Source organism: Bactrocera oleae, chromosome 2 (assembly GCF_042242935.1).
Source record: "Bactrocera oleae isolate idBacOlea1 chromosome 2, idBacOlea1, whole genome shotgun sequence".
NCBI lineage: Eukaryota > Metazoa > Arthropoda > Insecta > Diptera > Tephritidae > Bactrocera > Bactrocera oleae.
In genome coordinates this window covers 1126779-1139109 of record NC_091536.1, presented here as the reverse complement: position 1 = coordinate 1139109, position 12331 = coordinate 1126779, and the positions used below count along the sequence as shown (strand labels likewise).

At 32.0% G+C, this 12331-nt stretch overlaps 1 long non-coding RNA gene across 3 annotated transcripts; it reads right to left on the bottom strand.

Annotated features, from left to right (window-relative positions):
- Positions 1-7611: 7611 nt before the first annotated feature.
- On the bottom strand, positions 7612-11670 carry LOC118682995 (uncharacterized). Of its 3 annotated transcripts, none has more exons than XR_011396549.1 (4): positions 11592-11669; positions 10281-11535; positions 9639-10180; positions 7612-7873 (listed from the first exon to the last, which is right to left on the bottom strand). It is a non-coding gene; the product is annotated as an uncharacterized lncRNA (long non-coding RNA). The 3 variants fall into 3 exon arrangements; XR_011396546.1 differs by having other exon boundaries at positions 7617-7873; positions 10281-10361; positions 10422-11670; XR_011396545.1 differs by having other exon boundaries at positions 7618-7873; positions 10281-11668.
- Positions 11671-12331: the final 661 nt, after the last annotated feature.

Here is a 12331-nt window from a genome sequence, read left to right as displayed (position 1 = left end):
GAAGATATGTTGTTAAATGAAAAAATTTACCATATAAGCACTTGAGTTCGATCGTTCATTTGATATGGAAGTTATATACTATAGCTCTCCGATATCCGCGGTTCCGACAAGAAACTTTCTTGGAAAGAAAAGGACAAAATTTTAGATCGATATCTCAAAAACTGAGAGACTAGTTCGCGTATATACAGACTCGTCATGCTGATCATACATATATATACATATTTTATGGGCTCCGACGTTTTCTTCTGGGTGTTACAAACTTCGCGGCAAACATAATATTCAGGGTAAAAAAATATGTAAATAATATTGTATGTGTATACAAGTATTTACAACTTCATACATACATATGCATGTATGTGCATTTATTTGTACACAGTACGTATTTAAGTTCCTGACTGTATGTACAGGTTAGTTGTGAAGTTTCTACTCCCACCAATAAATAGCACTACTAACTCCACTTTTTTTTTCTCCAGTTGGTACATTTGTCGTGAGAACACTTGCAAAGTTACAAGTCATTCTGTCATTAATTCTTTGCCTACAAGCCATTTGAAGTTGACGTGTCAGAGTATTTTTTTAATATAAAAAAATAGTATATCGCGCAGTGATTAGATTCTTTGTTTTGAAAGGTTTAAAAGCAAAGGAAATTTAAGAACAATTGTTAGAAGTGTATAAGGAGGCCTCACATTCAAAACGCACCGTTGAATTTAGGGCTGGTAAATTTAAACGTGGTCGTAATAGGCTTGAAGACGATCCACGCGAAAGACGACCAAAAACCGCAACCACACCAGAAATCATTGTGCAAGTTCATAATATTGTAAGTGAAGATCCAAGTTTGACTATGCGTGAAATTGCTAATACCATAGGCATATCAGACGAACGAGTACTTCATATTTCACATGAAGAATTACATATGAAAAGGCTGTTTGGAAAGTTAGTTCCGCACACGTTAACAATTAAACAAAAACTGGATCAAAAACAAATTTGTCACCATAATTTAGAGCGTTTTAGGTAGAATAAAACCGATTTCTTGCGACGTTTGATAACTATGGATGAGACTTGCATCTACCACCATGATCCTAAATTGAACAAGAACGTTTACAGTGGACTGACGATGTTTGTTCAGTTCCAAAGCAGGTGAAATCATAACGATCCGCAAAGAAGGTTATGCCGTAACTTTTTTGCGATGGAAAAGGAATTTTGTTGATTGATTATCTGCAGAAAGGCAAAACAATCAACTCTAAATATTATTGCAGCGTTTTAGATCAGCTGAATAAAAAAAAACCGTGAGAAAAAACCCGGTTTGCAGCACAAAAAAATCATTTTTCATCAAGACAATGAACCTGCTCACAAAGGTTCTTTAACTGTGACAAAATTCAACGAATTAAGGTACGAATTGCTTGAGCATCCAGCGACTACTAACTTTTCAGAAACCTAAAATATAGTAATTCTTTCGTGTAAAGCGTGTTTCGTCGAATGAAGAAGCTATTACAGCCGTAGATGTGTATTTTGCAGAGCTTCCGGAAAGTCATTATGGGGATGGCATAAAATTATTGGAGGATAATTGGAATAAATGCTTGCGATATATATTTCAAAATGAACCTGACACTATTTTTTATTATTGTACTATAACTCAAATATTGTCAATATAACTCAAATTTGATTCTGTATCATTCTATGCTAAGCGAAATATTCCCTATTAATTAATAAATTGATACATATTGTACATATATCTTCCAGTGTCCGATATGTATGGTATAAAACTAAAAACACAAATCTTTATGTGGAGTATATGGGGATTTTGGGAAGGTTTCAATCGATTCATTCATCTTTGCATTTATCTTGAGTTTCACTGACATATTTCTATATTGAACCATATGTTTGATATAAATTCAACTCAAGGCACATATAATCTAACGATATACGATTATTGTTAGTTGATCGACACTGAGAAATTTTTGCTCTATGATAAACTCAATTTATTTCTTATATAATAATAATAATTTTGCCGAAACAATGTTTAAAACATGGAATTTACAGTTGTCTACAAACGTTGATTACACACCGAAGCCTCACCTCCTCGACGATTTTGACGTACAGGAAGAAAAATATTTTAATGATTTGTTGTCTAAAACATTGAATATATGTATATGTATGTATTGTCTAATCTTGAACAACATTCAGATATATTTTTTCGCTTTAATTGCATCAATGAATGTTCTGAAAGCTTGTTTATATTAGTTGTGGGAATACGCTTAATTTAGATGATAATGATAATGCGTCCTGGAACAAAATTCTTAATTCACCATTGTATACATACATGCATATATACTTATGTACATATAGTATATCGTAGACCTATTTAAAGCTTAAACTTGAAAGCAATATGCTAATAAAACGACCTCATTTGAACACTATGAACATTTCAAATTCTGTTTACTAACATTACTTATATATATATATATATGTTTTTAGAATACATACTTTTTATGTGTGTAAGTATGTAGGCAAAAATATGAATATATTTATGTCATTATTCGGCTATATGGCAGTATATGGTTGAGAATGGCGATCCTTTGTACATATTGCAGTGCCTTTTATTATTCGCAATTCTCCTTTTTTGCGCTCATAAACATTTCTTTTTATGGTTGCTTTTATCAGCAATTGTAACCCACTAACGCTTATACCACCCCTAATTCAGATATGAGGGTGGCAATACATGAAAACCAACATACAATGGCCGATGAGTTTTAGTATCATATTTTGGGTTCAATGTTTTATGACGCATATTTTTAGTGGAACCATATTTTGATTCTGTCATTTCCGCAATAATTCTGTACTTGTATATTATTATTTATTTGATGTAAGATAAATAATAAATAAAGCCAAAGTTTTCCATACAATGTTATAAAAATAAATACGTACTATAGATACTGTACTGTGCGGGTAGTTTCAGGCTTTAATAATTATTCTATCTAGACACATATATGTATATATGTATACTTTAATACATAGGATATTTATACAAGTTAACCTATCGAAAACTTAATAAACCGTATGAATTATGTTTAAAAAAAACTTTTTGCGGTTATAGGAAAGCAGATAAATAAATTAATTATTTAACTTATTATAAAATAATTTGGAAGAACATATACATATGTAATATAATCCCGAAAATTTTTTGTAGATAACAACTGTTCGCTTAAAATTTTTTGTTAAATTCAATTTCTTAATACATCACACCAAATCAAAATACCAACTATAACTTTATAAAAGACGTAATAATGAAACTAAAACCTAATTATGCTTTTCAATAAAAGAAGGCTGTATGCAAAAAAAAAAGTTAGAGCCATATACTTCATATGAAATGTCACTATATCATGCTTTCATGATAGATTTTTTTTTTTTTAGCTACTGGAGAAAGTGAAATAATATATAAGTACTTTTAATATATTTATTACATTAAAAAATTATTTAATTTTTGCTTTTAAATTCAGAATCAATTGCAATTCGACTTGTTTTAAATTAAGAAAATATGGTATTTTTATTCGAACACAGCAAGGAAATAAATTTTTGCTAATTTTAATATAAAGCCTAAATACATATGTATGTATGTATGCTTGACATATATATAAATGACATAAATTCATAGCACCATCACAGCCGGACCAGATTATGCAGCTCATAAGAGCCTGCAATCGGAGTTTGTTTACGAAAGGGGCGGAAACTTGTCAAGACCTTCGATTAACCCGTAGCAGAATCTGGCGTGGAGAACAAAATGGTCACGATGTAGATTCTGCTGTTACTTACAAAGGAGTCCATCGAATAGTTAATTTAATAAATTAATTAATCTCCATTACAGCAAACTAGCTTCATTAGCCCTAGTTAACTGCGTGGCAATAGAACAGCCTGAGTTTGCTCTCATTCAGGAGTCCTGAGTAATGGAGGATGTATTTGCGGATTAAGGAACCGAACTACAATACCGAGGCGTGTTATCCCCACTTCTCTGGATCCTGACAATGAATAAGTTGAAGACATCCAATACTGTGCATCGACTGTGCAATTATTTTCCTAAGCCGAGACGCTTCCGCCGTATTCTCGATATCATTGCAAAAAATTTCAAAGAATTTCTTTTTGTTCTCCTAACCTTCTTTTTGTATGACTTTAGGAGGTTGTAATAATTATCCCAATCTCGCCTTGGGACCGCTCTCAGACTGAGGGAATCCTTTCAATTAGCCGCTTGCAATAAGGGACATTCTAAGATACTTAGTATGTTCCGTTTCTACCCACTACCACGGATTTTCGTAATCCAATAGAATTGAAACTTAACTCAGTCTTCAATATTTCCTTCTCTCCCAGAGAAGAGTGGAAAAGTGACGAGGTGGACAGGAATGCAAGGATTTGCATCTATACTGATGGGTCCAAACTAGATAATTGAGTGGGAGGTGGTGTCTTTTCAGCAAAATTAGAATAGCCAAGCCTATGGTGAATAGTGATATGCCTGGTTACTGCGAAGCAGATTAACTAGCCGGAACAGGCACCACTCTACTATTAGCCTCTGGCCATTTGTAAATATTTAATTATACTGAAGTAGAACATTAGTCCCGGTGGTATCACAATGGGCCTCCTATCGACCTAGATGCGTCGTTAGACAGCCACTCTACATACTTACCTACCTTATAAGCTTTGGTTGCGATGGCCCTCAGTGCCTTCAGCGAATTTTGATTTTTATCGATTTCGGCCATTCGCTAGATTATTGGATAGTTTCAACGTCATATTCATAAACCCACGTCTCGTCGGCAGTGATGATGCGTTTGATGAATGTAGGGTTCTTAGCTACGCTGTCGCTTTTGTTTAAAATTTGGGTCTCGAAACTTGTTGAGTCAATCCATAAGAGATGTTGAGTTCCCCTGCTATGTCTTTGATGTCAACGCTACGATTTTCAAGCACTATTTCTTTACGTTCACTGAATGTTTTGTGCCACTCAAATACTAGTATTCGTCAAAAAGTAGACTAACCAAAACACTTCAACATTATTCTTAAGGAACATAAAAAGGTTGTACCAATTGAGGGCAACAATTTTATCGTTTCGGTTTGCGAGAGAGGTTTGAATGTAAATGGAATGAATAAGCTAAAATTGGATAAACGTTCTGAATCATCTGCACACTGAAAACGTCAAAACTAGAACAATCAGGTGACGATGACACAAACATCCTCCAGTGTTATAGAAGTGCTCATAATATTATGACCAAACATTGACTTGGTTGATCAAACCAAGTTGTGTATTTATTTATATATCCACCTATATGTATATGGGGTAAACTCCTACACTACCGAACCGATTTGATTTAAATTTAGCACACTATGTCCAGTTTGATCCAACTTAAAAGATAGTATAGTTTATATCTCAAAACAATACATTCATTATTTTTACCATTGACAAATCATTTTCAAAATTTAAATTTAAATAAAATCTCTTGGATTCCTATACCGGCAATAACGTTTTCGCTTTATTTCGTAAATAATATTTCATTATTCTATTATTTATTGTATACCAAAGCCACAGCAACTAGTACGAATATGTATATAAAACGTGCCATGTTGTTTTTCTGGGGTAGACTCCTAAACTACTGAACCGATTTTAGTACAATTTAGCACACTGTGTACATTTTGATCCAGCTATAGGATAGTCTATATCTAAATTGTGTTAAGAGTATTTTCCATTTTTTCTCATGAGCTCATAAAATGTATACATATGTTAATTTTAAATTGAGAAAAATAAAAACAACTTTTTCTTCATTAATATTTCATAAATACTTCAAATGCTTGTTATTTTTTTAAATACACGTAACAATGTATAAAAACGTTCAATATAAATAATATTATATAAATTGTTCACAAAAACATTTTATGTTTCCAAGGCTTTATGCGAAATACTTACATATGCGAGCCACTACAATTTATCATGTTTAAGGTCTGTTTATACTCATACAGAGTATGTACATACATACATATGTGTGTATATGTAAGTAAGCAAATGTTTTGTATGTAATTTTTGATTATTTAATTGTATGTCTGATTTAATTCTCGTACGTCTGAACATACACACATATGTATGTACGCATGCACATAAAAGTGTATGTTAGGTATATAAGATAATATATTGTTAACATACATATGTACGTTTGTGATACCACCAAATGCATCCGCGATGGATACCTATGTGAATTTTACGCGCCAAACCATTATAACAAGGTATTACACAACTGAAGCTTAGATCTATCCATATCGATCCTTTCCTTAATAGTTGTTTGTTGCGTTTTCATTTCTACGCTAATCTCGGTTCGAGACAAAACACAAACTTCACACTTAGTAACCCCTGTGGCGAGGATTTCGTTGAAGAATTACAAAAAAAATTTATACAAAAAAGATCAATATATGCATGTAGGTACGAGTGTATTTGCATTAAAGTGAGCATTTTGATTATGTTTTAAAATCAGAATTATTGAAAACATTTTGCAGGGCCAGAAGGCCGACTGGACACACTTAGGGTTCAGATAACGGTCAACTGAATGGGTTTGCGATGGCAGGAGTGCATGACCCCTTGTCAACGAAATGACAATAAAAGCAGAAATAATGTGACCTTATAAATTTCCGCAACTTCGCACCAATTGCTGCGAAATCGGGGTCAGCCGTGGCGAGAAACACAAAGAGAAAAATTAAACATTTAACAAAAATTCAAATGATCCTTTCACTAAACTTTTAACATTTATTTTACTTTATGTCCAAGGGTGTGTAAGCATGTTTGTATGAATATATGTGTGCATGTACATATGTATATGATCCTACACGTTCTCAGGGGTCACGTATAAGAAATTGCACAAGAAATTTAGCAATTTAGGGGTGGAAATTAACGGATGATCATAATGCAACTGCCACAGCCGCAATTGTTGTGCCATATCTGGTGGAGAGTACCCGGTTAGCTGGCGCTCGATTTTAAATTTATTACCTTTTGCTGATTTAACTGTGTCCACTTATGTATATATATATTTACGATCCCTTAGTTATGCTGATGGCAGTTGTAGGAGCTGTGAAACTTCTATGGCTGTTGTCAAAAATTTTACCAGAATCAAAAATATTTGTTATATACTTACATATGCATTCTACGTTTTGATACATTAACATTTTTGATCCCGAAATACACACATATTTACACAGAGCGGACATAAAATATTATGTATATACACATACATAAATAGGTGCGATTGCAAATGGTAATGCGTTCATTTACGAGTATATACGAGGGATCTTATTAAATAGATTTTTCAAAAACGAATAATCTAAATTGATTTACACATTTTGCCCAATTAAAATCCGTGACCTCTACGAAAATAACAGTTTCTAAACTCTGTTATTTTTCCCATATGATTTATTGCAAATCTCATTTTTTTGAAAAAACCTTGACCGTTATTTCTTAAACTCTGCCCTTCGTTGTTTTATTATAAAAAAATATTTTATGCGTCTCCCAATAAAAGATGGAAGTCGATTCTCTTATCATTGAACCCTTAAAACTGATTTACAAACTTTTTAAGTTATGTTAATATTTTAGTCGATACTTCCTAAGTACATATACATATGTAAGTTAGTTTATTTATACATTTATATATTTTTTTTATTATTTATGTATGTATATATTAGAGATATCTCATATATATATTATATCATATAGTGCTGGTATTGTGGAAAGCTGTAGTTTTTGCTAACATAAATATTCTCATCAAATTCTTTCTTTCCTTCAATTTTTTTCCATAAACCAAGAATTCTGCTCTTTTATTTTTTATTTCGCTTCGATTACAGTTATCTCTTCCCTGTATTTCTGAAAACATAAGAAAACCATTATATTATAGTTAATAGGTAAGATGAATAGATAACTAGCTTATGTAATTGAGCTATCATTTTGGCTACTTATCACACTATTAATTTATCATAACATGCTACAACAGAGTATACTAGTAATGTTCACCTTACGGTTGCTTGTGTAACCTAAAACTAAAAGTTATAGGTATCATACATATATATAATACAATATATAAACGATCAGGGTTCCGTTTGTCTGTCTGTGTAAGCGAAACCTTAAGTAAAATATAAGATATATTTATGAAACTTGGTACATTTGTTTCTTGCCGCTTTAGGGAAGTTGGTATTGTAGTTGGGCGGAATTGGACTATTTCCACGCCCACAAAATGCTGTTAATCTAAAATTTAGTTAGCATATCTCACAAACCACTTGCGTTATTTCAACAACACTTGCTGAGAAAAAGAATTTTTAGCCCCTCTCCATATGCGCTGAAAAAAAGGTGAAATCAGATAATAACCATGCCCAATTAACGGTTAAGGTAAAAACTTCTAAAAGTTCGAAAACTCACTAAATAAATACGTCAGACACATTAAATTTAGGTAAGAGAGGGCTTCATAGAAGTCGGTATAAAAGTTGAACAATATGCGTGGCCACGCCCACTTTCCATTTACCAGAATTTTAAATTCCATATGATTCATGCACTTTTCAGTACATAAATGGTGAGCTAATCACGTTATCGAAATAAAACTGAAAATAGTGTGAGTATTAAATGTTCGGTTACATCCAACATAACTTAAGCATCCTTACTTGTTTAATATTAGGTGTAGTAAAAAGAAATCCATTATTTGTCCAATAGATGGCGTTATTAATATGTATCTCGGCTATATGGCGTTAGAAAGATGCCATTTCGTACTAAAAAAACAGTTATGTAATTCGTGGATTCAGTTTTGTTTGAGCGCGCGTCAAAGATGAACACTAGCAAAGAGAAAATACAGTTTTTCTTCGATAAGGGCAAAAACGCAAGTTAGGCGGCTGAATGTGAAAAGCGTTTATGGTCCTGATACTGTAACAGCCAATCATGCCCAATTGTGGTTTTGTCGATTCCGTTCCGGTAATTTCGATGCCAAAGATGCGCCACGCTCTGGAAGACCAACTATTGGAAAAATCGATCAAAAAATGGAAATCGCCAAGCCCAAACATCGATTACGATTGTCCAGGACCTAAACATTGCACGAAAAACCGTTTGGAATCATTTGAATACGGCTGGATACGAAAAGTAATAATTAAAGCATTCAATTTCATGCAAAAATAATGGATTTCTTATTACTACACCAAGATAAAGTTGTACTGACACCTAAAGGTATTTTTCTGGGTTTGATCCTTCAAAATTCTTTCCAATTAATTTAAAATAATTTGCCTCCATTAAACAATTGCAATACAATAAACAATATAATAGCAATACTTATGTAAGCATGTTTGTACTTTTAGCGTATAACATATATTCTTATATTCACTAATCTAATAATTCATTTCCAATATTTGCATTTTATATGCGAACTGTAAGAAAATATTCAAATATGAATTCGCAACATTTTTTATGGTGGTAAACCGTAATCTTATTTTCTTTTCAAGAGATAAATTTGCAGATGTGATGAAATCGGTATAAACATTGTTGATATCTCCATATCTTTGTTCTCTTTTAAAGTCTCAAAAAAATAAAACACATAGTTTTTACATACATATACCTTCATTACATTTAGGTATGTACGTATATACATACTTACATCTATGCATGTGTTTGGCACACGCTGTTACGCTTGAGAAAAATTGTTCCAATGAAGTAATCCGATTTTGCAGATAAGACTTTTACAACTATACCCATATAATTGATGTTTGGTAGTTATTCAAAATCAGGTCATATTTGTGACTTCTGAAAAAAGATATTTAAATTTCAATAAATTTAATAAATACATACAGGAATTCATCCATAAGTACGTGCATGTTAAGCGACTTTTCGGCACTGGTTTAGCTACTTAAATAAAAAATATTGTTTGCAGTCTGTTTTTTACTTTTTTGCGGTTTACGTAGGTAAATAATTTTCCTTTTCTGAAGACTTTTTACACGTCACGAAACTTTAGAATGATTATTACATTTAGTCAGTATATACCAGTTTATGTTGCGAAAAAATTCAACATTCATTTTTCGATGAAATCGTGAATGAATTACAATACAATCAAATTGGGTACATAATTAGTTTTATAATTATATTTTCACTCCTGTCAGCGATAATTATAGTAAAATTATCCTGAAATGAGACATATTTGACCTAAATTCAACAGAAGAAACATTGAGTTAATGCGCAATTAGTATATAGTATAAGTATATCCAATATTTTACATTCAATTAAATTTACTAAGATATCTTACATATTGTCCGATATATATCTTTTATTAAGTATGTACGAGATAGGTGTAGTATCGATCCGATTTTATCTATTTTTGGCATTACTACATACAAGTATAATATTATTAACAGAAATAGATGCTCTCTGAGTTTCATTAAGGTACCTCAACAATATATAAGGAATAAAGTCCGGATGTTTGAAAATCCTGATATAAGTTATATATGTGGCTTAGGGCAAGTTTTCTTCCGATATCTATTTTAGGCACAAAGATCAACGTTAGAAGAAGACCACGCTCACTCAATTTAATTAAGATAACTCTCATATTGGCCGATATATGGGGTATAAAGTCAGCTGGAAGTTCGAAAATCCTTAGGGATTTACTTCTAGGGGAAATATCGACCCACCTCTACCTATTTTTGATATGCAGACATTCTCTTTCAATTTAATTTATATTGTATATCTCACACATTGACCAATATTTTCGGTAAAAAGTCAGCCATAGGCTCTGAGGTCCACATTTCTGAAATCTGGGGGTTTGAATAGTTATGGTCCAGTTTTGACAATTTATAGATCTGAGATGGCATATATTAAAGGTACTATTCGTGCAAAATTTTATCCCGATATATTAATTACTTGTCCTTCTGATTCGCCTAGGGAACATGTGTACAAAGTTTCATGACGATATCTCAATTTTTACACATCTCGATTAATTTTAGGTGATACAAACAACCGTTAGGTGAACAAAACTATTATACTCTCTAGCAACAATTTTGCAAGAGTATAAAAATATATGAAGGCTTACTTGAAGCCTTTTAAAGTTTTGAACAGCACTTTGTAAGCATTTAACATTTCTTTATTTGTTACGGTTTAGTCGCCACTTGGACAACCGAGGCAGAGCAAATTGAAACATGCAAATACAGCTTTATTAAATGTTTCTGTTAATTTTTGCATTTGCAAATTATGCTCCTTCCATTTATTGTGATCAACAAAAGCACATGTAAGTATTATATGCTCACAAATAGTGTGGAAAAATGGTTTTAACTGATTTTATTTTTTTGGAATGGAATTTTTGGAATTTCAATAGTCTTAAAAAATACGACACTTGTGAGCACCCCTTAATCGTTGTATGTCATATTGTGTAATATTTCTACACTTCACCAGCTGATAGTGAAAAATTAAGAATACAAAAATGGCACGAGAAATTGAAAAAAAATAAAATTATAGCTTCTTTATGTGAAAACTTTCTTTATGTTTAAACGGCGGCGTTTTGGTTTACACTGCAATAAAATAATTTAATAATTCACAGAAAAAACAAAATATTTTTATATATCACTTTTCTTCAACTTCAGGTAAACTAAAAATGTATAAATGGAATTTATTTAATTTATTAATTTTAGACACTTAAACGTCAAAAATAAAAAAAGTAAACAGATATAGCTGATAGAATAGCACACTCAAAAACATGCCTCTTAGTGTTGTATTTGTCGTATTTAAATTTGGTATGGAAAACAACAACAGTGTTGATGACAGTCAATACCCTAAATAAAATTTAGTTATTTTTTGCGAAAGAGTGAATGCATAATAAAATGGAGTATTGATTTACACTACATCAACGAAATTGTTGAGACTCAAACTGATGTGCGCCGCATATGTACCTAGAAGGCTGTCACTCAAATCCCGTGGAAATTCCAAGCAACAAGTGGCTTGTTGTTCATTGTAGACTCATGAGTTATTTTCCTTTAAATTTAAATAAAATGAAGGAACATTTCCACAAAGCATAGTTATTAAGGGCCACAGGTTATACCTTATAAACTAAATAACTATATAACATACTAAAGTCTTGACTATCTCAAATAGTTTTTGAGTTACATTTTTCTAAAGTCTAGTCGCTCAGTTCAATCAGTTTAATCAGCTCCATCAGTTTATCTTTAAACATGTCTGTGTTCTCAAAACTAAATTGATATATAATATGATTGGGTGATTACTCCGAGACAAATGATCCGATCACTAACTTTTTTTTCTGCATGTTCTGTGTATAGTTTGCACACAATGACCTACCAGTATTTTCACCTG